The sequence below is a fragment of the Bison bison genome, unplaced genomic scaffold (genome assembly GCF_000754665.1).
Source record: "Bison bison bison isolate TAMUID 2011002044 unplaced genomic scaffold, Bison_UMD1.0 scf7180017864351, whole genome shotgun sequence".
Taxonomy (NCBI): Eukaryota; Metazoa; Chordata; class Mammalia; order Artiodactyla; family Bovidae; genus Bison; species Bison bison.
In genome coordinates, this window is record NW_011494923.1 from 575,230 (window position 1) to 600,328 (window position 25,099).

The window sequence follows — 25,099 nt, forward strand, 5'->3', positions numbered from 1 at the left end:
CATGTCCATTGAGTTAGTGATGCCATCCAACCACCTCATCCTTAGTCATCCCCTTCTCCTCCTGCCTTCAATCTTTCCCTGCATCAGAGTCTTTTCAAATGAGTCAGTTCTTCCTATCAGGTGACCAAAATATTGGAGTTTCAGCTTCAACAGCAGTCCTTCCAATGAATATTCAGTACTGATTTCCTTTAGGATTGACTTGTTGGAAAAATAACTCATTCCTAATTTAAGTTTTTACAGCAAGGAAAACAAACTAGATATATTAATAACACCTGGAATACAGAGCTGGTTGTAAAGATTCAAGGAGAATATGGACAAATAAACCCAGCAAATAATTTTATCATACAATCCAGAAAAGGAAAGACAGTTATATGATGAAAGTAGAAAGTGTAGGAAATCAACTATGAAGTTCAAGGATAGGAGTACATTTTAGTAACCCAGTTTTTTTTTTTTTTTTTTAAGCAAAGGAAAGCTTTATTCTCTAATTAGAGAATGGACAATTATGATCTCCTGCTCTAGAGCATCTGCAGGACATATCTCCTGCCAGCTTGGACCAGGATGCTTTAGAGGGATCTCATCAGCAGGGAGGGGCTGGAGTTCTCCTGGGACTGTGCTGTTCTCGCTCCAAACCACTGGGCCGAAAGACTAGTCTCTGCACATGGCCCGCCGCCACCATCTTGAATTGAGTGTTGCTTGCAGCGCTTCTGTAAAAGGTCTGAGCTAAGGTGTCAGCACAGCTGTTTAACAGAGGGAACTCTGGTCTAAAGTGCCATGCTGCACCCTATGAGCAAGTGAAACAGGACTAAGCACAAAGAGGGAAAAAAGGTTAGACTAAACTTTATTACCTTTTCTATTTTTATTTCTCAAGAAATATTAGTAATCCAGTTTTCATTACACAGTGTATTCTAGACAAATTATGTACTTTTTTCCTCCTTGACTTTTCTACTGGTCTAATATTCTCTACCCATTTTTCATGGAGAGAAAAAAAAAGAGAGAAAAGGCAGAGATTGAGATCATCGTTATATAAGCCATGTGTGAGAATATTCCATTGCATAGTAAAGCAAAATTTGCACCATTGAGAAGAAAAGATGAAGCATTGTAAGTTATCTCTATAGCCTAAAGAGGTTTGGATTTTCAATATGCTTCACTCCCCAAAATTTAGCGCCACAAAATCTAAGATCCTTACTTGCTGTTTCAAAACCAAAATTCCACAAGCAAAATGTTAGAGATATAACCTTTTATCCAGATGTAAAAGATAACTTTGAATTGCTTTTCTCTTTTTCCTCCTTCTATTTTTTTCTTCACTTATAATTGGGCTAATATTTCTCTGCTTTTATGTTTTGAAAATATCATCCCACTGATGCATACACTTAAAAAGTTACTTGGTAACTGTATTCCTTCACTATATATTCAAATAGCATGGGGAGAAATACTGTACATGAAGATAGAAAAGCATTTCTAGACTTTCAGAGATCAGTGGATTGAAACTGAGAGATCCCTGCATCTTCCCAGCATGAAAATGCCTCTAAGCTGAACAGATCTTCTAAGTACACCTGAGGGAATTCATTCTGCTCAGGACTCAGTCATGCTTTCTTACCAATTAAGATGATAGACTGTATATCTAATAAGTTTTTCAGTTGTGAAAGAGGATATATATTGTGAAACAACAAATCACTAGGGTATGTTTTTATTGTATTATAAAAACCTTTAAAACACTGAGTGACAATAGGAAATGGCTTTTTGCCATAATTATTTTGAAGTTGTGCTTTCATTCTTCTTGGTTGGCACACTGTAGTATTTGTACTTGACTTAACCTGTGGGCCATTTCTCAGCAGGAGTAGGCTTACACAGCAGTGAGTGCAACCTTTAATTGGAAGATATCATCAGCAACATTATTAGTATCATTTATATAGTGTAATAAATAATGCTTATTTCTAAACTGATGTCAGCAGAGAGAATCCCTGCCTTGAGGATCTAGCTGTAGGATCCCGTTATTCTTAGAGATTGTATTTGTATATGGTTGGGTCAAGTCATCCAAATATATCCCTGTTTATCTTTCTGACTTAAGTGTCTTGTAGCCACCTACTTGACTGAAGTACCCTGAGTAAACTGGATGGAGTCCACTCTTTTTGAATTTCCCAAACTCACTAAGAATGAGGGCTAATTCTGATTGTTCATGAATGATCATAGTTCACAATCTGGAGTTTGACCATATGGTTTGTTTTCCATCCCGTGACAATTGCAAGAGTGTATGAGGGTCCAGGAATAACTAACCTGGGAGAACTATAAACCAGACTATTTCGTGTAACCTTCGTGGTTACCTTTGTTATGTGTGTAGCATCATTAATATCTGCTCTCCTGCCTCTCCTTCTAGTGGATCACTTGAATACAAATTAGGAATTTTCAGCTCTCCCATTTACTGTTTGCCAACTGTATAGAATATCCTTTTTTTAAACTTTGATATACATAAGAGTATGTAAGAATATACTCTAAGAATCTTTTTAAAAAGCACATTTGATTAAGAAAAATAAATTTCTGAATTATGTTCTGATTCTTGGATTGAACCTGAGGAACTGCATTTTCAAGGAGTAAGCAGGTGATGCTGACGCAGTTGGTTTGGTGTTCACACCTTGAATAACAAGGGAAAAGAATTTTAGCATCCTAGCTAAAGGTCATTTCCTGAAGATGATGCTGTCTTCAGAATGATGAAAAGGTGTTTCAAACTTCTTGTGCCCCATCCCAGGAATGCCTGCTAGCTCACAGCTTCCCTCTTTGTTGTCCTTTCTTTTCCACCACTCATCTCTTTCTGTTTTCCCTCCTTCCTTAACCCCAGCACCCCTTCCCCTCAACCTGAAATCAGTGAATCATTCTTCCTTTAGTTCTGAGCTAAGCTGTTTTTGCAGATCTCTTTTGTTGGGACACATTTTCCCTTTCTTAAACAAAAAACACCAGGGAGGGACAGGGCAATGCACAGGGCAGAAAGAGGTTTATTTGAACAATGTCCTTTTGTTTGGTTTTCTAATAGAACACCAGGTTTATCAGAATTAATGCAGTCAGGGTTAGCACAAATCCTTCCCCTTTTAGGGGAAGATTTTGCTTAGCAGCAAGGAAATCAGCTGAGCAGAGTGAACAGTGTTTTATTTGACCAACAGATGGCAGTAGCAGTCTCTCTTTCTCTATTGCAGTAATCAGAAAATTGAAACTAACTTGCTCCTGAGAGCCTTCTAAGAGCACTCATCAACATTTTTTAGTTCTTTGAGCTCCTGGCTGATTTCAAAACGTTATCTCACTCTTTGAGCACTGGACCACTTAATCACTCTTACAAAATGTAACCCTATTTTCAGGAGACATGCTACCTACCCAATCCATATTTGCCTAATTCAAATGGAAAACCAGGAGACCGTGACTGTCTCATTTCCACTATGCATAATTTTTTATTTTACGCATCTGAAAATTTTAGTTACACTAAAAATACAATTTTAAAAAAGAACTCATATTTTTGAAAATGACATAGGTTTTCAAATGAGTCAGTGTAAATCGTTTCACCAGTCTCCATCAAGATCCAAGCTTCAGAGCTATGCAGTTGTACATGTCAAATATATCAAATGTGTTTCTAACTATAGCGTCTCTGAGAATATTTATTACTTTTGTTAGTATATTTGGTAGGATATGTATCTACTAAAGCCTGCTCAATACTCCTTTTTACAAACATTCTCCTTACTATTGGGCAGAAATTCTTATAGAATTTCAATTAAGAGATACAGAACAAATATTTTGATCCTCTGTGAAAAACCACATATAATTTACTTGTCATTCTAGAATTATAAACATATATGTGTAACTGTTTCCTATTTAACAGCTACCATTTAACTATAACATGTCTGAGCATCATAATTTAACTGCTGATCTTAAATTTAAACTCAGAATATCATTGATACATTTTGATTCTATCCATAGTGATAAAATTAATTTTTATAATTCACACTGATACTGTCTTCCTTGATATCTGTTCTAACTTCTGGTTAGAGCTCAGGGTTTGAAAGTTTGTGTTCCAGCTTTCGCCATGGCTTCATTTCACTCACCTGTTTTAAGGGTGGTTCAGATGGTAAAAAATCTACCTGCAATGCAGGAGACCTGGGTTTGATCCCTGGTTTGGGAAAAGCCCCTGGAGAAGGGACTGGCAACCCACTCCAGTGTTCTTGCCTGGAAAATCTCACAGAGGAGCCGGCAGGCTACAGTCCGTGGGGTTGCAAAGAGTCGGACACATCTGAATGACTAAAACATTTTGCTTTTAGACACTTAGTTCAGAATCTCTTATGTTCATACCCTGTAAATGTTTAAAAATACATTTATAGAAAAACTGAATGTTCTCCCCTAAGATTGTGAACAAGGCAAGAATGTTACTTTTCACCCCTCACTCAACATAGTACTGAAATTTCAAACCACTATGAAAAGGCAAGAAAATGAAATAAAAAGGCATACAAATTAAAGGCAGAAGAAATAAGATTGTCTCTATTTTCCAGTGCTATGGTTGTCTACCTAGAAATCCCAAGGAGACTACAAATATACTCCTAGAAGTAAAAAGGGAGTTCAGCAAGTTATAAGATTTGAGAGCAACACATATTTTTATGTCCTACAATGAGTATGTAAAAACAAAATTAAAGGCTTAGTATCATTTACAGTTGCCCCAAGAACAATAAAATATTAGGTATAAGTTAAAAAAAAAGTACAAGAAGTGCTGCTATTTCATCTGTTGGTCAAAATGCAATGAAAGAAATCCCAAGAAGACCTGAATAAATGGAGAGGCATATCATATTCATGGATTACAAAATTCAGCATAATAAGATGTCAAATTATTTCCAAATTGGTTTACAGTTTTGATACAATTCTCCTAAATATCACAACACACCTTTTTGCAGACACAGAGAGGCTTATTCTAAAATTTACATGGAATGGCACAAAGACTGGAATAACTAAAGCAATCTTGGAAAAGAAAAATAAAGTGAGAGAAATCACTGTATCTAATATTAGAACAATATATAGCTTCAGAAATCAAGACTATGTGACACTGAGGGAAGGATAGACACATATATCTGTAGAAATGGTAGAGAAACCAGAAGTATGCCCACAAAAATATGCTATACTGTTTCTTGGAAAAACTGTGTAACAATTCAATGAAGAAATAATTCAACATCATAGGCAAAGAAATGAACCTCAAACTAAAACTCATACATTGTACCAAAAATTAAACCAAAATGAACCATAGACTTAAATCTAAGATAGAACACTTTTAGAAGAGTTAAGTGAAAATCTTTGGGAGCTTAACACTGAGGTTTTACACTTGATTTCCAAGCGTGAACCATAAAAGGAAAGTTTGATACACTGGAATTTATCAAAAATAAAGAAAATTTGCTCTGTAAACAATACTGTTAAGAGAATGAAACAAACTAATAAGCATGTGAAGAAAAAATTGCAAACCACATACCTGACCAAGAACTAGAATGTTAAGTATATGAAAAGCTCAAAAAACTCAGTAGAAAAAGCACAATCCATTTAGAACATGGGTAAAATCAATGAACAGATATTTCACTGAATAGGATATATGTAGATGGAAATAAATGTATAAAATTTATTAAAAATAATTAGCCATTATTATTGTTGTTTAGTTGCTGCTGCTGCTAAGTTGCTTCAGTCGTGTCCCACTCTGTGCGACCTCAAAGACGACAGCCCATCAGGCTCCACCTTCCCTGGGATTCTCCAGGCAAGAACACTGGAGTGGGTTGCCATTTCCTTCTCCAATGCACGAAAGTGAAAAGTGAAAGTGAAGTCGCTCAGTCTTCGACTTAGCGACCCCATGGACTGCAGTCTACCAGGCTCCTCTGTCCATGGGATTTTCCAGGCAAGAGTACTGGAGTGGGGTGCCATTGCCTTCTCCGTGTTTAGTTGCTAAGTCATGTCAAAGTCTTTGTGACCCCATGGACTGTAGCTTCCCAGACTCCTCGGTCCATGGGATTTCCCAGGCAAGAATACTGGAGTGGGTTGCCATTTCCTTCTCCAAGGGATCTTCCTGCCCCAGGAATTGAACCCGTGTCTCTTGTGTCTTATGAATTGTAGGTGGAGTCTTTACCACTGAGCTCCCTACTCCATAAAAGTGTTTCTGTGTTAGGTTCCTTTTACAAAATTTTTGGATGTCTATTATGTATTATATTGATGTTGTTACCAAACCAAGAAACAAATACAGAGTTACTTGCAGTCCACATATGGTAATGCAAGTAAAAAGTTTCTTCAATAAAAATATCTTTCTACCATTCTACCCTTATTCTTAAAATCCTACCATTCAGTTTATCACTTTGATTATAGCACTGAAGTGGCCTCTAAGAAATAATGTCCTCAGAAGTGTTATTTGTCCCTTGTGTACTTACTACTTGGAAGGGTAATGTAACAAACCAGTAATGATTAAGTATTCTCAGAAGGATTTTTTATGCCAAAAAAGTAGGATCTTAAATAAATCATTCATAGGACAGTAAGTCTGATTCAAAAAGGGAGTCAAAAGAGAAGTATAAGGCATCAATGTGAAGACTTCAGAACTTTGATTCTCAAAATGTTATCCTTAACTTTATGATTATAAGTCATTTTTTTGATTTATAAAGGTCAATAAAGAGAAATTCCGTAGAATTTCACTTGTTTGTACTACTAAGAGTAACATACTTATTCTTAAGGACAATTAAGGGAGACATGTTCAACTCAGGAGGATAATGACTGGTCTTCAAGATAAGGTTACCATTTATCTTGCAAAGTTCCTATTATAGATACTCATGCTGCTGCTAAGTCACTTCAGTTGTGTCCAAGTCTGTGAGACCCCATAGACGGCAGCCCACCAGGCTCCCCCGTCCCTGGGATTCTCCAGGCAAGAACACTGGAGTGGGTTGCCATTTCCTTCTCCAATGCTTGAAAGTGAAAAGTGAAAAGTGAAAGTGAAGTCACTTAGTCGTGTCCGACTCTTAGCGACCCCATGGACTACAGCCTACCAGGCTCCTCCGTCCATGGGATTTTCCAGGCAAGAGTACTGGAGTGGGGTGCCATTGCCTTCTCCGATTATAGACACTCATGGATAATTGCAATTAATGGTTTTCTGGAAGCACATTGTTTCATGAATCGCGTTGATCTTTGGTTGGTTTGGGTCATTTTAATTTTAGTCTTGTGTGCATGTATGTGTGTGTAAGTTGCAGTGAGCTTAGCTTCTTCATTGTCAGTTTAATCTAGTGTAGATAGCTGTTTATATAACAATTGAGGGTAAGCACTGCCTATTTTTGGCTTTTAATTCAATAATTAAAATTTAAGACTTGTATACCTTGTCATTAAAATATGAATCACTCATACATCTGCTGCTAGGGAAAATTGATATATCATCTATTCCTATCTTGGAATTTGAGTCATTTAACCTAAAATACACTATAAAAATAAGTAAAATGACATTCTTGGTGTTTTTGAAAATTTATACAGGATACAACCTCACAAACTGAAATCATGCATCTATGCCCAAATTCTTCACTTGTAAACTGAATAACTTTTAAGTAAACAAACAAATACATTGAAATATATTGTAAGGGACAAGTTTGTTGTTCTTTATTTTTTATCCTTTTTCGTTTTACTGGAAAATGAGAACGTGGGGCAGGCACATCTCAGGATCCTTTCTGGTCTATGTTTCTGAGACTTTTCTGACCCAGGAAGCCAGAAGGCAGCACAAAGGTACAGAGATTCAGAAAAAAGGCGGGAAGAGGGAAGGGAAGAAGGTAAGCCCTGCAGCAGGGAAGACTGCTGAAGACAAGCGTGGTTGACCCCCAGTCAGCAGGGGTGTCGGCCCTATTCGCCTCATTCAAGTCTTTCACAGTTTAGTATATTCTGCTTTTGGCTTTTATTTAAATGTTGAGTGTGCATTAGAATGTGAGATGGTCTGTGGATATAGAGAAAGCAGATTTACAGTCCAGATCAGGAACGTTTAAATGGATATTGATGGAAGAAGATGCTGTAAAACACATTTAGGATTGAACACCACATGACACATTCGAGTAAATATTCTGTGCATATATGTACATAACTCTAAAGTCTTTTATGTGTACACACACACAAAACTTTATCAGCTTGACTGTTATCAATTCTAGAACCATCTTGCTTGGGGTCACTAAGGACTTTTAGTTCTCAAGAATATTCCATGTGTATTCTGACTTTTAACTCTGCTCCCACAAGTAGTGAATCCCCATGGAAATGGATTGAGAAAGGGAACATATACAGCAATAATTTTTCTTGTGAAATTTCCATTTGTCAAAGATAGAAGTAACTGTGCATTATAAAATTTGCCTTGTTTTAGAAACTGTTCAACAATATTTTTATATTAGCATTTTATATTTGCTTAACAAAAATATAGGGTTTATTAATGAGTAAGATAAAAAAGATATTTAAAAAAAATAAATGTTGCTTACGGTTTATAGAAGTTTCTTGCTACCAATAGACTTAAATTTGAAGATTTTTGCCATACCAAAGAATTTTCAAGAAAAGTGCATTTTGTTAAAGATGTGAAAATTTAACTATGATGTCAGCTTAACGTCTATAATGGTAATTAGAAAAAATAAAATGAAGGTAATTATGGGGAAAGAAAGCCACATGGAGAACTGAGTAGGCTGAGATGAAATTAAATCTTCCCCTGTCATTTTCTATTTTTTCTTTTTGGGGTAGGAAAAGTGCAAGAAAGTAGATGAGAAAAATTATAACTCTTTATTAATTGAAGCTAATAGGTGCTTTCATTCTAATTGCACATAAGCCAAATTAAACTAGAAATATTAAGAGGATTTTCATTTAATTTGTTAGAAGAATTCTAAATCAAGTGATTTTAGGAGAGCATATGGATTTGTGTAACAGTTCATTAGGGTTATCATTTGGAAAGGAAGAAAGGATGGAAGGGAGGAAGGAAAAGAGGCTAGGAAAGGAGGAAGGGAAGAAAGAGAGGGAGGGAAGAGGATGACTAGCAGAAAATGGATACAGGAGGGTGTGCAAGCCTTCCCTAGAGTATTGTGTCTTTCCTCAGGCATTAATATCCAAGAGCAACAGTGTGATTTTTACACTATTTTATACACATCATTGAAAAGATACTCTCTGCATCACAGAATTAATAAAAGACCATCTATAATAAAGAGCCTCATCCAGTGGACCACATTTTGTCAGAACTCTTCAATGTGACCTGTCCAACTTGGGTGGCTCATAGCTTCATTGAGTTATGCAAGCCCCTTTGCCACAACAAGACTGTGATCCACTGAAGAGGGATCCACTGGAGAAGGAAATAGCAACACACTCCAATATTCTTCTTATGAGAACCCCTTGAACAGTATGAAAAGGCAAAACCATGTGACACCAGAAGATAAGCCCCCCAGGTCAGAAGGTGTCCAATATGCTACTGGGGAAGAGGAGAGGGCAATTACTAATTGATCCAAAAGGAATGAAGAGGCTGGGCTAAAGCAGAAAAAAATACTCAGCCATGGATGTGTCTGGTGGTGAAAGTAAATTCTGATGCTGTAAATAACAGTATTGCATAGGAATATGGAATGTTGGGTCCATGAATCAAGGTAAACTGGACATAGCCAAGCAGCAACTTGCAAGATTGAATGAACATGGACATTTTAGGAACAATGAACTAATATGGGTGGGAATGGGTGAATTTAATCCAGATAACCATTATATCTACTACTATGGGCAAGAACTCCTTAGAAGAAATAGAGTAGCCTTCATAGTCAACAAAAGAGTCCAAAATACAATACTTGGGTGCAATCTTAAAAGCAACAGAATGGTCTTGGTTCATTTCCAAGGTGAACCATTCAAAATCACGGTAATCCAAGCTTATGCCACAAACAAGGATACTGAAGAGGCTGAGGTTGACCAGTTCTATGGAGACCTATAGAACCTTCTAGAACACCAAAAGAAGATGTCCTTTTAATTATAGGGGATTGGAATGCAAAAGTAGGAAGTCAAATGGTACCTGAAAGAACAGTCAAGTTTGATATTGCAGTACAAAACAAAGCAGGGCAAAGGCTAACAGAGTTTGTGAAGAGAACATGCTGGTCATTGCAAACATCTTTTTCCAACAACCCAAGAGACAGCTCTACACGTGGACATTACCAGATGGTCTGTACAAAAGTCAGATTGATTATGTTCTTTGCAGCTGAACATGGAGAATTTAGTCAGCAAAAAGAAGACCTGGAGCTGACTATGGTTCAGACCATGAACTCATTGTTGCAAAATTCAGGGTTAAATTAAAGGAAGTAGGGAAAACCACTAGGCCAATTAGGTATGACCTACGTCAAATCCCTCATGATTATTCAGTGGAGATGATGAATAGATTCATGGGATTAGATCTGGTAGACAGAGTGCCTGAAAATTATGGACAGAAGTTCATAACATTGTATGGGAGGCAGTGACGAAAACCATCCCAAGGAAAAAGAAATGCAAGAAAGCAAAGTGTTTACTCTGAGGAGGCTTTATAAATAGCTGAGGAAGGGAGAGAAGTGAAAGGCAAGAAAGGAAGGGAAAGGTATAACGAACTGAATGCAGAGTTCCAGAGAACAGCAAGGAAAGACAGAAAGGCCTTAAAAAATGAAAAATGAATAGAAATACATTAAAACAATAGAATGGGAAAGACTAAAGAGCACTACAAGAAAATTGGAGATATCAAGGGAACACTTCATGCAAGGATGGGCATGATAAAGGACAGAAACAGTAAGGACCTAACAGAAGCAGAAGAGATTAAGAACAGATGGTGAAAATACACAAAAGAAGTGTATAAGAAAGGTCTTAATGACCCAGATGACAACAGTGGTGTTATTGCACAACTAGAGCCGGATGTTTTAGAGTGTGAAGTCAAGTGGGCCTTAGCCAACGTTACTATGAACAAAACTAATGGAGGCGTTGGAATTCCAGCCGAGTTATTTAATATCCTAAAGATGATGCTGTTAAAGTGCTGCAGTCAATATGTCAACAAATTTAGAAATTTCAGCAGTGGCCACAGGGCTGGAAAAGATCAGTTTTCATTCCAATCCCAAAGAAGGGCAATGCCAAAGAATGTTCAAGCTACTATACAATTGCACTTATTTCACATTCTGGAAAGGTTATACTCAAAATCCTTCAATCTAGGCTCCAGCAGCATGTTAACCGAGAACTTCTAGATGTACAAACTGGGTTTAGAAAAGGAAGAGGAACTAGAGATCAAATTACCAAAAATCATTAGACCATGGAGAAAGCAAGGAATTCCAGAAAAACATGTACTTCTGCTTCATTGACTACACTAAAGCCATTGACTGTGTGGATTATAACAAACTGCTGAAAATTCTTAGAGATGGGAATACCAGACCATCTTACTTGTTTCCTGAGAAACCTGTATACAGGTCAAGAAGTAACAGTTAGAATCAGACATGGAAAAACTGACTGATTCCAGACTGAGAAAGGAGTACGTCAAGGCTGTATATTGTCACCCCGAGAGTACTTCATGCTAAATGCTAGGCTGGAGGAATCACAGGCTCAAATCAGGATTGCCAGGAAAAATGTCAACAACCTCAGATATGCACATTATACCACTTTAATGGCAGAAATTGAAGAGGAACTAAAGAGCCTCTTGATGAGGATGAAAGAGGACAGTGTAAAAGCAGGCTTAAAATTCAACATTCAAAAAACTAAGTTCATGATATCTGGTCCCATCACTTCATGGCAAATAGAAGGGGAAAAAGTGGAAGCAGTGACAAATTTTGTTTTCTTGGGCTCTAAAAATCACTGTAGATGGTGACCATAGCCATGAAATTAAAAGACACTTGCTTCTTGGGAGGGAAACTGTGACAAACCTAGACAGCATATTAAAAAGCAGAGACATCACTTTGCCAACAAAGTCTGTCTAGTCAAAGCTATTGTTTTTCCAGTAGTCTTGTATGGATGTGAGAGATGAACTATAAAGAAGGTTGAGAGCCAAAGAATTGATGCTTTTGAATTGTGGTGCTGGAGAAGACTCTTGAAAGTCCCTTTGACAGCAGGGAGATCAAACCAGTCAATCCTAAAGGAAATCAACCCTGAACATTCATTGGAAAGACTGATGCTGAAGGTGAAGCTCCAATACTTCAGCCACCTGATGCGAGGAGGTGACTCACTGTAAAAGACCCCAGTGGTGGGAAAGATTGAGGGCTGGAGGAGAAGAGGGTGGCAGAGTATGAGATGGTTAGATATCATCACAGACTCAATGGATATGAATTTAACCAAGTTCTAAAGGATTGTGGAGGACAGAGGGGGAATGCTGCAATCCATGGGGTCAGAAAGAGAGGGAGTGACTGAACCATAGTAACAGTAAGTAATGAGTGGTAGAGATGATTGTTTTAATGATTTCTTTCTGTATAAAATGTACAATTGTAGTCAGATAGGAACTGTTTGTGACAGCATCTTATCAATGAGATGTCTTATGAGAAAATATTGATTTGCTTTTTTCAGGGAAAGAAACTGCCCAGATCCTTTACCTATGAGCAGATCATTATGACTTATTAATTATGCCATCTAGACCAGGGGAACTTGCATTAGAGTGATGTGTGAGAGAGTCTTTGTTTTATAAAACAACCTGGAATGCCCATATTTAGGGCTCTGTGGATGAGGCTATTCATTCACATGAGGAACCTATAGATGGAATTGTTCCCTGTATCCCCTCCTTCCTCCTGCCAGCCACACACATAAACACCTCAGGACAGCTGAGGAAGGTGGTACTTGTGGTGTGGACCTAGTACCATATCAGAAGAGAAAGCAGTGTGAGGGGATTCTGGGTTCAAATTGAACCTTTCCAAAATCACCTTGTATCTTAAAGAGGTAGGGGCAGGAACCAAAAGTGTTCCTTTTTACGAGTTACAAAAATGTGACTCATGACTGTTAAGGGTCCGGAGCCAGCTTGACAGTACATAATTCATACGCATTTGCTTCTCTGACAATTTCTGTAGCCAGTCAATGGCCTGCGCCTGCCTCTCAGAGGATGCCTTATGCCATATAAACTTAGGCAGTGGAATGAAAGGCTTGGATGACCCTTGTCAATCAGCGTGAGAGCTCTCCCCATTGACAGGAAACACATAAAACATGTAGGTCCAGTACCCTAGGTGGTGTGACTTTGTGGCCAACATTTTGCTCTAGATTCTCTGTATACAAGGGACAGGTTATTAATAAGAGTGTGAAACTTGACTCTGCATTTAGAAAATGGTTAATCTGAGAGAAGCTATATTGTAACTGGGGGCAATGCAACCAAAGATGGAATTGGACCCCAGCCCCCTGCCACCTGCTCTGACATTTGTGCTTCCAGCTCTCCTTCTTCTGTGCGATGGCTTCAGCCTCGTCCTCTACGTGCTCCTTGAGCCAGTTTCTAGACTCCATATTCCAAGCTTTGTCATGCAGGGAAACTGAGCTCCATTCTCCCGTCTTTAAAAAACAAGATCAGAGTTCTTAAGAAAGAGCTTTGCCTGACCTTGCTTGATTTGTCCTTAGATCAGGGTTTGTTACCTAGGCATATTGACATTCTGGGCCAGCTAACTGTGTGTCACGGATGGCCATCCTGTGTGTTATAGGAGGTTTAGCTGCACCCCTATCTTCTACCTCCTAGGTGCCAGTAGCTCAGTATCTCCTGTTGGACAAAATTGTTCCATGGTTGAAAATCATTGCCTTATTCACTGTGGTCAGAAATACAGGATCCCTTTATATCAGAGCAGGATGGTGAGGTGGGATTGGGAGAAAGACTAAATCCTCAATTCATTGTGAACTAGGCAGCCACCACAACTTGAACTTCTGCATATCTTATATCTTCCAGTTCTACTTTAGCCTTGTAGGCTCTCTCTAAGCTTTTGCACTGATACATTCCCTAGTTTTTGTTGTCACATGGTTATTTCATTACCATGGAAAGTTATTTAAAAGGTTTGGATGAGTAAAGAATAAGACTTTGGTAAAATACTGGATATTTATCCACATTGAAACATAAGTATATTTAAGCAACTTATCTCAAATGTACAAATAACATAAAATCATTAGCCATAATTAGATTTATAGATTAATATTTTCCTTTGGCAAGGAGGACAAATTAGTCATTATTCTTCTATTTTACTTATATCAAGGAAAATCTTTTCATTGGTTAAATAAAGGGGAATATAATTTAAGAGTAATTAAGATAACTGTCCTTCTCTGGTGGCTCAGATGGTAAAGAATCTGCTGCAGTTCAAGAGACCTGGGTTTGATCCCTGGGTCCAGAAGATCCCCTGGGGAAGGGAATGGCAACCCACTCCAGTATTCTTGCCTGGAGAATCCCACGGACAGAGAAGCCTGGCAGGCTACTGTCTATGGGATCACAAAGAGACACAACTGAGCAATTAACACTATTATAATTTTGAAGGTCAAGTTGATAATTTTGAATGTTTCGCAGGATAAATATGTATGTGGTTATCTATAACTAAAGAAGCTCATATGTCATTCACATATTATTTCACATGTTAGGGTTTATTTATTGACTTTATTTCCAAGATTCTTATTGATTCCTTTTTCACAGATATTGCATTTAAATCTTAAGAAACTACACCATATTATTGTAGAGTATCTATTCATTAGGCCTTGCAAATGTGGACATATTAAGGCAGAAAAAAAATGTAAGCCTGAGAATTCTGGCTGACTGACTTTATAGAATCAAAGAAAAAATCTCACATACCCAAGAAGTCCTCAGCAAATGATCAGAGCATGTGTTTTGTCCTTGAAAGTTTTGCTATTCTTTTGATTTATAAGCAGTCTAAAGAAGAATCCTATAAATTAAAACATATACTCCTGCATCTTAATTTTTATACAGAACCCAGTGGTAGATTTACAGTCATTCAAGACCTACTTCATCATAATTAAATTGTACTTGTCAGCTTTTTATTGCTATTCTTAGAGATAAATCCTTATCTTAGAGGTTCCCACAGTGATTGTCATCATGGCCTCTTGCTTTCATCATGGAGAGGGGATTCTGACAGAATCATAACTCCTACAGATCTTGTATGACATACCTTCAGCTTCATTTCTTTATCACAAAACAGTTATTTTGTTATCTAAAAACATTCTGATTGCTCATTTTTTCAGAGTTTTCCAGAGCTTTTCCCCCTTATTCTATTTCACATCCTCTGTCCCTTTTAGTCTTTCCTTTTCTTCTAGCAAAAAAAAAAAATTGTTGATTTTGCTTGACCTTGTTTATAATCACAGAACTTCCTATTCCACTGTGTTTAATGGAAGTTTGCCTCTATATTACTCATTAGAGAGTAATAAATATTATTTCTGTAAGTGTGAAGGTCTCTGATAAAGAAAAGTATGCTTTGTCTTGAACCTGCCTATCCCCAAATTAAAACTACATATGCCATCCTTTCATTCTCTTTCCCCCTATTTATTAGACCTCTAATAAAATTTAGATAGAATTTTTCTAAAACATCTCATGCCATAATCATCAAATAAGGGGAATCAAAAAATATTTTGTTGGTGGTAGTTTTTTATCTATTTTTATGAAGCAAAAATATTTAATAAGATTTATGAAATGACTCTTATTTATTTTATGCATATAAGAGCTAGTTATATATCAATCTTAAAACTAAAGGAAAAAATGTATAGTAAATATGACAAATAAAAATGATAATTTTAACATATTGATAAAAAACAACACTGAAGTTACAATAAATGAGGGAAAAAATATAAAAGTATTGAGAGACAACTTACATAAATGCCCAGAGTACCTCATCAGTTTTAAAATTTAATGAAAATCAGAACAGTTAAATGTCATGCTGATGTTTAACAAATATTTTTGAAAATCAGAACAGGTAAATATCAATACAAATCTTTTATATTAGCAAATATTTTGAAAATACTACTATATTATTCTCCCAGGCTGCTGTAACAAAGCACCACAAACTGGATGGCTTGAAACAAAATAAATGTATACTTTTACAGTTCAACAAAATAGAAGTCTGAAATCAAAGCAATGAGGGACATGCTCCCTTGAAGAACTGACTGATTAGAAAAGATGCTGATGCTGGGAAAGATAGAAAGCAGGGGGAGAAGGGGATGACAGAGGATAAGATGGTTGGATGGCATCACTGACTCAATACACATGAGTTTGAGCAAGCTCTGGGAGATGAGTAAAGACAAGGAAGCCTGGCGTGCTGCAGTCCATGGGTTGCAAAGTGTCAGACATGACTGAGCGACTGAACAACAACAACCCTTGAAGAGAGAATCCTTTTTTTCTCCTCCAGCTTCTGATAACCTCAGGCCTTCTTTATGTTATGGTACTGTAACTCCAATCTGTGCCTCTGTCTTTACATGGCCTTCTTTCCTCTGTGTCTATGTCTTTTGTCTTCTTATAGGAATACACATCACATTGAATCAGGGTCCACCCTAGTTCAATATGACTTCGTAGGTGGCACTTGTGGTAAAGAACCTGCCTGCCAATGCAGTAGACACAAGAGATGCAGGTTTGAGTCCTGAGTCAGGAAGATCCCCTGGAGGAGTGTATGGCAAAGCAAGAGAATTTCAGGAAAATATCTACTTCTGCTTCATTAACTATGCTAAAATCTTTGACTGTGTGGATCACAGCAAGCTGTGGAAAATTCCTCAAGAGATGGGAATAACAGATCACCTGACCTGCCTCCTTAAAAATCTGTATGCAGCTCAAGAAGCAATAGTTAGAACCGGACGTGGAATAACAAATTGGTTGCACATTGGGAAAGGCGTATGTCAAGGCTGTATATTGTCACTCTGCTTATTTAACTTATATGCAGAGTACACCATGAGAAATGCTGGGCTGCAGGAAGCACAAGCTGGAATCAAGATTGCCAGGAGAAATATCAATAAACCTCAGATATGCAGATGACACCATCTTAAGGAAGAAAGAGAAGAGGAACTAAGGAGTCTCTTTATGAAAGTGAAAGAGGAGAGTGAATGCTGCTGCTAAGTCGCTTCAGTCATGTCCAACTCTGTGCGACCCCAGAGATGACAGCCCACCAGGCTCCCCTGTCCCGGGGATTCTCCAGGCAAGAACACTGGAGTGGGTTGCCATTTCCTTCTCCAGTGCATGAAAGTGAAAAGTGAAAGTGAAGTCGCTCAGTCGTGTCCGACTCCTAGCAACCCCATGGACTGCAGCCTACCAGGCTCCTCCGTCCATGGGATTTTCCAGGCAAGAGTCCTGGAGTGGGGTGCCATTGCCTTCTCCGGAGAGTGAATATGCTGGCTTAAAACTCAAAATTCAAAAATTGAAGATCATGGCATCCGGTCTCATCACTTCATGGCAAATAGATGGGGAAACAATGGAAACAGTGACAGACTTTATTTTCTTGGGCTTCAAAATCATTGCAGATAGTGACTGCATCCATGAAATTAAAAGATGCTTGCTCCGTGGAAGAAAAGTTATGACCAACCCAGACAGCATATTAAAAAGCAGAGACATGACTTTGCCAACAAAGGTCCATCTAGTCAAAGCTATGGTTTTTCCAGTAGTCATGTATGAATGTGAGAGTTGGACCATAAAGAAAGCTGAATGCTGAAGAATTGATGCTTTTGAACTGTGGTGTTGGAGAAGACTCTTGAGAGTCCCTTGGACTGCAGGGAGATCCTAAAGGAAATCATTGGATTTCATTGAATATTCATTGGAAGGACTGATGCTGAAGCTTCAATACTTTAGCCACCTGATGCGAAAAACTGACTTATTAGAAATGACCCTGTTGTTGGGAAAGATTGAAGGCAGGGGAGAAGGGGACCACAGAGGACAAGTTAGTTGGATAGTATCACCAACTCAATGGACATGAGTCTGAGCAAGCTCTGGGAGATGGTAAAAGACAGGGAAGCCTGGCGTGCTGCAGTTCATGCAGATGCAAAGAATCAGACATGACTAAGTGACTAGACAATAGCAACAACTCCAATAAATAGTCTCATGGACAAATTTTTATGCATGTCCAAGATTATTTCTATAAAATAAGTTTGTAGAAGTAGAATTTGTAAGCCAAAACAAGAATATTTCTAAGGCATTGACTTGTGTTGCCACACAATCTTCCAGGAAGCTCTTTACCACTGTGTATTCTTGTTGGCACTGTAGAAGAATGCTCATTTCCTAATTTACTTACCAATGGTGCTTTGTTATTATATACTTGCTTTCTTGGACTTTTGGTTAATTTTATGTTAGAAATGTAATCTAACTGAAGTCTTGTTTCTGGTGACTGTATAGAGCTTCTCTATCTTCGGCTGCAAAGGATATAATCAGTCTGATTTCAGTATTGACCATCTCATGATTTTCATGTGTAGAGTCATCTCTTGGGTAGTTGGAAGTGGGTGTTTGCTATGACAAGTGCATTCTCTTGGCAAAACTGTTAGCCTTTTCTTGCTTCATTTTGTACTCTAAGACCAAACTTTCCTGTTACTCCAGGCATTTCTTGATTTCCTACTTTTGCATTCCAGTACCCTATGATGAAAAGGACATTTTTTTTTTTTGGGTGTAGTTCTAAAAGGTCTTGTAGGTCTTTGTAGAACTATTCTACTTCAGGTTCTTCAGCATTAGTGGTTGGGGCATAGACTTGGATTACTGGGATATTGAATGGTTTGCCTTGGAAACAAACCAAGATCATTCTGTCATTTTTGAGATTGCACCCAAGTACTGCATTTCGGACTCTTTTGTTGGCTGTGAGGGCTACTCCATTTCTTCCAAGGGATTCTTGCCCCCAGCAGTAGATATAATGGTCTTCTGGATTAAATTTGCCCATTCTGGTCCATTTTAGTTCACTGATTCCTAAAATGTCGATGTTCACTCTTGCCATCTCCTGTTTGACCATTTCCAGTTTACCTTGATTCATTGACTTAAAATTCCAGGTTCCTATCCAATATTGTTTTTGCAGCATCAGACTTTAGTTCATCACCAGACACATCCACAACTGGGTGTTATTTCCCCTTGGCTCAGTCTCTTCATTCCTTCTTGGGCTATTTCTGTGCTCTTCTCTAGTAGCATATTGGGCTTATACTGACCTAGGGAGTTCATCTTTCAGTGTCATATCTTTTTGCCTTTTCTTACTGTCCATGGGCTTCTGCCTACAATGTGGGAGACCTGGGTTCAATCCCTGGGTCAGGAAGATCCCCTGGAGAAGGAAATGGCAACCCACTCCAGCATTCCTGCCTGGAAAATCCCATGGATGGAAGAGCCTGGTAGGCTACAGCCCATGGGGTCGCAAAGAGTCGGACACGACTGAGTGAATTTCTTTATGGGCTTCTCAAAGCAAGAATAATGAAGTGGTTTGCCATTCCCTTCTCCAGTGGACTACATTTTGTTAGAACTCTCCACCATGACCCATATGCCTTGAGTAGTTCTGCATGGTATGGCTCATAGTTTCTTTGAGTTAGACAAGGCTGTGAACCATGTGATCAGTTTTTTTGTTTTTGTTTTTTTTCTGTTATTGTGGCTTTCATTCTGTTTGGCCTCTGATGCTTAAGGATAAGAGGCTTGTGGAAGCTTCCTGATGGGAGGTACTGGCTGTGGGGCAAACTGAGTCTTACTCTGATGGGTGGGGCTATGCTCAGTAAATCTTTAATCCAGTTTTCTGCTGATGGGTGGGGCTATGTTTCTTCCCTGTAGTTTGGCCTAAGGCCAAACTATACTAGGGGTAATGGTTCAGTTCAGTTCAGTTCAGTTCAGTCGCTCATGTCGGACTCTCTGCGACCCCATGAATTGCAGCACGCCAGGCCTCCTTGTCCATCACCATCTTCCGGAGTTCACTCAAACTCACGTCCATCGAGTTGGTGATACCATCCAGCCATCTCATTCTTTGTTGTCCCCTTTTCCTCTTGCCCCCAATCCCTCCCAGGATCAGAGTCTTTTCCAACGAGTCAACTCTTCCCATGAGGTGGCCCAAGTACTGGAGTTTCAGCTTTAGCATCATTCCTTCCAAAGAACACCCAGGACCGACCTCCTTTAGAATGGATTGGTTGGATCTCCTTGCAGTCCAAGGGATTCTCAAAAGTCTTCACCACCACCACAGTTCAAAAGCATCAATTCTTTGGCACTCAGCTTTCTTCACAGTCCAACTCTCATATCCATACAGGACCACTGGAAAAATCATAGCCTTGACTAGATAGTAACCTCCTTTAAAAGGACTTATGCCACCAAGCTACAGCTCCTAGGACTGTTGTATTCAGCACCCCTGACCCCATGGCAGGCAACTGTTGAGCAACGCCTCTGCCAGAGACTCCTGGGCATTCACAGGCAAGTCTGGCTCAGTCTCTTATGGGGTCAATCCTCTCCTCCTTTCTCCTGGGTCCTGGTGTGTACAAGATTTTGTTTGTGACCTTCAGGAGTATGTTTCCCCAGTCCTGTGGAAGTTCTATAATCAAATCCCACTAGCCTTCAAAGTCAAGTTCCCTGAGGATTCTCAGGCTCTTCTGGATCCCCGGGTTGGAGATCTGGCAAATTGTCGTGTAGTCTGTGGGTCTTTTGCTCAGCAGCTCTGTGGTGGGGCTGATGGTGACCTCCTCCAAGAGGACTTATGCCATGGGCCATCCCCCTAGGTCTGCTGCGGCCAGAGCCCCTGTGCCCGCAGCAGCCCACTGCTGACCCATGCTTCTGCAGAAGACATGCAGACACAGGATTATCAGTGTCTTGTGGGGTTCCTGGGCCCTGGTTCACACAAGGTTTTGTTTGCACCCTCCAAGTGTCTCTGGAGGGTATGAGACTTGCTTCTAAATGCAATTTGGCCCCTCCTGCTGTCTTGTTGGGGCTTCTCCTTAGCCCTTGGACACAGAGTATCTTTTTTTGGTGGAATCCAAAGTTCTCCTGTCAATGGTTGTTCAGCAGCTAGTTGCAATTTTGGAGTTCTCACAGGAGAAAATGAGTGCACGTCTTTCTACTGCACCATTTTGGATGCTATGAAATTATCTTCTTTATCCTAGTTAGGAGAACCATTATTGTTGCTTTTGTTCAGTTGCTCAGTCATGTCTGACACTTTGCGACTCTTTACTGAAGTTAATTGCATTGAAAAATTGCAAATTAAATATTCAACAGTAAGAAATAGGTTTAATAAATAATAAGACATCCAGATAATAAAGTGCTATATATTTAATGACATGGGAAAATGGGAGATAACATTTTAAAGAGGATAAAAGAAAATTACAAAACAGTATTTATAATATTATCTCATTTGTATGTTAAAGCTAATTTATGAGTACAGAAGATACTATGAGTCTATAAACCAGATTTTAAGAGTGGTAAGATTGTGGGGACGGCACATGCTTTTGAGGATTAAATAAGTTAAAACAGCTTTCAATACCATACCATTTGCTTTCTTGAAGTGGTTCACTGACTCAGAAAGATTTTATTACCATTTTCACTTTGGATACATTCGTAGTATTGGAGTAGGTGAATGCTTGAAGAGCATTGATATTCATAAGTGGGGAGAACCTAGAAGAAAACTTAATTTTTTTCTGTTTTCTAGAAGACACAAGGGATTCAATTACAAAATGGGAAATTGCATGTTTATAATATTTAGCTTTTACATGTAGAAAAAATATAATTTTGGCTGTTAATATAAAAAAGATAGTTTAGTTTTTAAATATCTGAAAGCTAGGAAAGGATATTTTATAAATAAAACAACCCTATAAGGAAGTAAAAAAAATAAATTACATTTAAAATATGTTAGTCTAAAAATTGCAAGATTTGGGGGTTTAGAGATTACTTGATTAAAAAGCTGATTACATATGAAAAATGTTAGGATATTTTTTTAGAAATAACCACAAGTTGGGTTCTGTGCAATATCATCACAATGTTGGAACTTCTTTTTCTGCTCTGTTAAATTTGTGGCTCAATTATTATAATTCCCAATATACTATACTTTGTTTTTATTCTACAGCCTTTTCTGTGTGGTCACGGTTTTAACATTGCTCTCTTGTTCCAAGACACATGAGTGCCAAATGAACTTCAATAATTCCTAAGACAGTGTTTCCCTCTTCTTATTCTCTGTTCCTTGCCCTTAACTAATGAAGATCTTTGTATAAAATCAGGAAGTTGGCTATATATATTTTAGAATAAGCCAGAAGGGGCCTCAGCAGATACATACAACAGATTTTTATGCTCACATAAGGTTTATCTTATTTCTTCCAACAGTTGGTTTTGTGGGAAGTTTCTGTATGTTTCCTATGGTTTGTTCTTTTGGACGTGCCTTTCCATAAAACTAGAACTAAGGGTGAGCCTTCATCCCTGAGCCTGTTCACACTGACTCCTGACTTAAAACGTACAATGGGACTTTTGTGCTCACACAAGGCCTATAATATTGCTTCCAACAACTTGTTTTATGGCAATTGGTCCCTTGTCAGGTGGGACTTTTCATAGGCTTCCTCATGACATGGCAGCTGTATGCTTCCAGTTTCAGCAATCCAAGAGACAGAAATAGGAGAGGAACGTTGACAGGTGGGAAACACCTGTCTTTTCATAACTTCATCTCGTAAATGACATTCCATTGTTTCTACCATTTTCTATTCACTAAAAGTGAATCAATAAGTCCATCCTTCACTCTACATGAATGAGTTACTCTATGGTATTAGTTGGGGGAGGAAAGAATCATTGGAGGCTATCACCACCTAGTGATTGGTTGAGAAAAAAAAAATCAAGTAGGTTTGGTAAGTAGCTTTTAGAGATATTATTTGGATGTGGATTTCAGTGGATATATATTTCAGGACCCAGGTAGGGGGACTGGCCAGAACAATGTGTGACTCTGGTCACAGAGCTGACATTGTGAAGAAGGGCCACCATGCCCAGAAGACTGTAGGAACACTAGGGAAATAAGAACCTAAGTTTAGGCCTGGGACATGGGCGCATGACAGGAAGGAGTTGTGACACAGAAGCTAACTTAGAAGTCGTTTGCCTCTATAAAGGCAATTTCTGCTACACTACTGTTTCGGTTCAGAAACTGTGTAGCTAAAGGAGACCTGAATCTGGGAAGCTTCATTGGCTTAGCCTGAAGAACAAGAAAAAGGCAAGGCTGAAATGAACCACAGGACACTGGTTCTCAAACTGTTTGGTATCAGAATCACTTGTTAACTTAGTAAAAGTGCAAAGACCCAGATCCTATGTTACTTCAATAAGCCTAACCTCTGTATGCTTCATTTTAATGCTCCAGGTAATTCTAATAGATACCAAAGTTTGAGAACCATTGCCGTACAAGGACTATTATGTTCCCTAAGGAGTATGCCATTTATTAATTCATGATAATTAATTCATTAAATTAACAGATGAACACTAAACCCTGCCACAGTTCACGGTAGGAATATGAATGTGCATCCTTGCAGGCAGAAATGGAGAAAAAGATGGTTATAACTAAAAGCATTCCAAAGAAAAGGCCTGTGCTTTTATGCTGGAAGAACAAATTATGGCTGGCACTGATTAATAGATTCTGCTCTCTTAGGCTGGCAATATCCAAAAGAATTTTCTTTGCCAGAAATAACAAAATGGACACCCAAGCCAGCATCTGGAAGTTATTCTTAAAGAAATATGGCATTAGCTAAAATTAGAGTGGTGGGTCAGTTTCTATTTATCCATTCATTGGTCCATGCTGATGAAAGGTTAATGCAATTTAAACTAAAATCTTCATCCTGTTTTTCATTCTCTTCCTTCTTGTTCCATCATGCTTATTTCCAAATGTGTTTGACAAACATATATTGGTGGCACTCTGCTAAGACTTACATGGGCTATTTGCTTAGCTGCTCAGTCATGTCCCATTCTTTGTGGGCCCATGAACTGTAGCCTGCAAGGCTCCTCTGTCCATGAAATTTTCCAGGCAAGTATACTGGAGTGGGTTGCCATGCCCTACTCCAGGGATCTTCCCAACCCAGGGATCAAACCTGTGGCTTTTGCATCTCCTGCACTGGCAGGAAGATTCTTTACCACTAGCTTAAGAGTGGTAAATACTTTTTTATCACTCAAGTGAGAGAATTCAAGCATAGAATGTATGCCGTCTTTGGACCCGGAGAGACCTGGCTTTAAATCCAAATGACACCATTTACTGACTGTAAAAACTTAAGTTACTTGTCTTCTCTAAGTTCTCTATTTGTATATATGTGTGGATTAACTAATTGCTTTGAAAGATTATTATGAGAAGTGATGTAGGCAAAATGCTTGACTCATAGTAAGTGCTCAGTAAACTGAAGTATTTCTGCTATTGCTGACTGATATCTCTAATTTTGTGAACATCAAAATACATTAGAACCACTGTTCAGGATCAGGTGCAGTTTATGCCCATTAGGTTGTATTTTTGGTTTTCTATTTTTTTTTTCTTTTTCTATTTTTAAAATTTATTTTTAATTTGAGGATAATTGCTTCACAATGTTGTATTGATTTCTGCTGTACAACAGTGTGAATCAGCTATAAGTAAACATATATCCTCTCCCTCTTGAGCCTCCTCCCAACCCTCCCCCATCTCATCCCTCTAGGTCATCACAACACTGAACTGAGTTCCCTGTGCTGTTTACATTGACTTCTCATTAGCTATTTTACATACAGTAGTGTATTTGCAGGGAAGGAATAGAGATGCAGATATAGAGAACTGACTTATGGACTGACTTGTGGACTGACTTGTGGAAAGAGAGGGTGGAATGAGTTAAAAGAGTAGCATGGGTTTCTGTTTTTAGTGTGGATATTCCTTTAAAAACTGGAAATAGAACTGCCTTATGACCCAGCAATCCCACTGCTGGGCATACACACTGAGGAAACCAGAATTGAAAGAGACACGTGTACCCCAATGTTCATTGCAGCACTGTTTATAATAGCCAGGACATGGAAGCAACCTAGATGTCCATCAGCAGATGAATGGATAAGAAAGCTGTGGTACATATACACAATGGAATATTACTCAGCCATTAAAAAGAATACGTTTGAATCAGTTCTAATGAGGTGGATGAAACTGGAGCCTATTATACAGAGTGAAGTAAGCCAGAAAGAAAAATACCAATACAGTACACTAATGCATATATATGGAATTTAGAAAGAAGGTAACAATAAACCTGTATACGAGACAGCAAA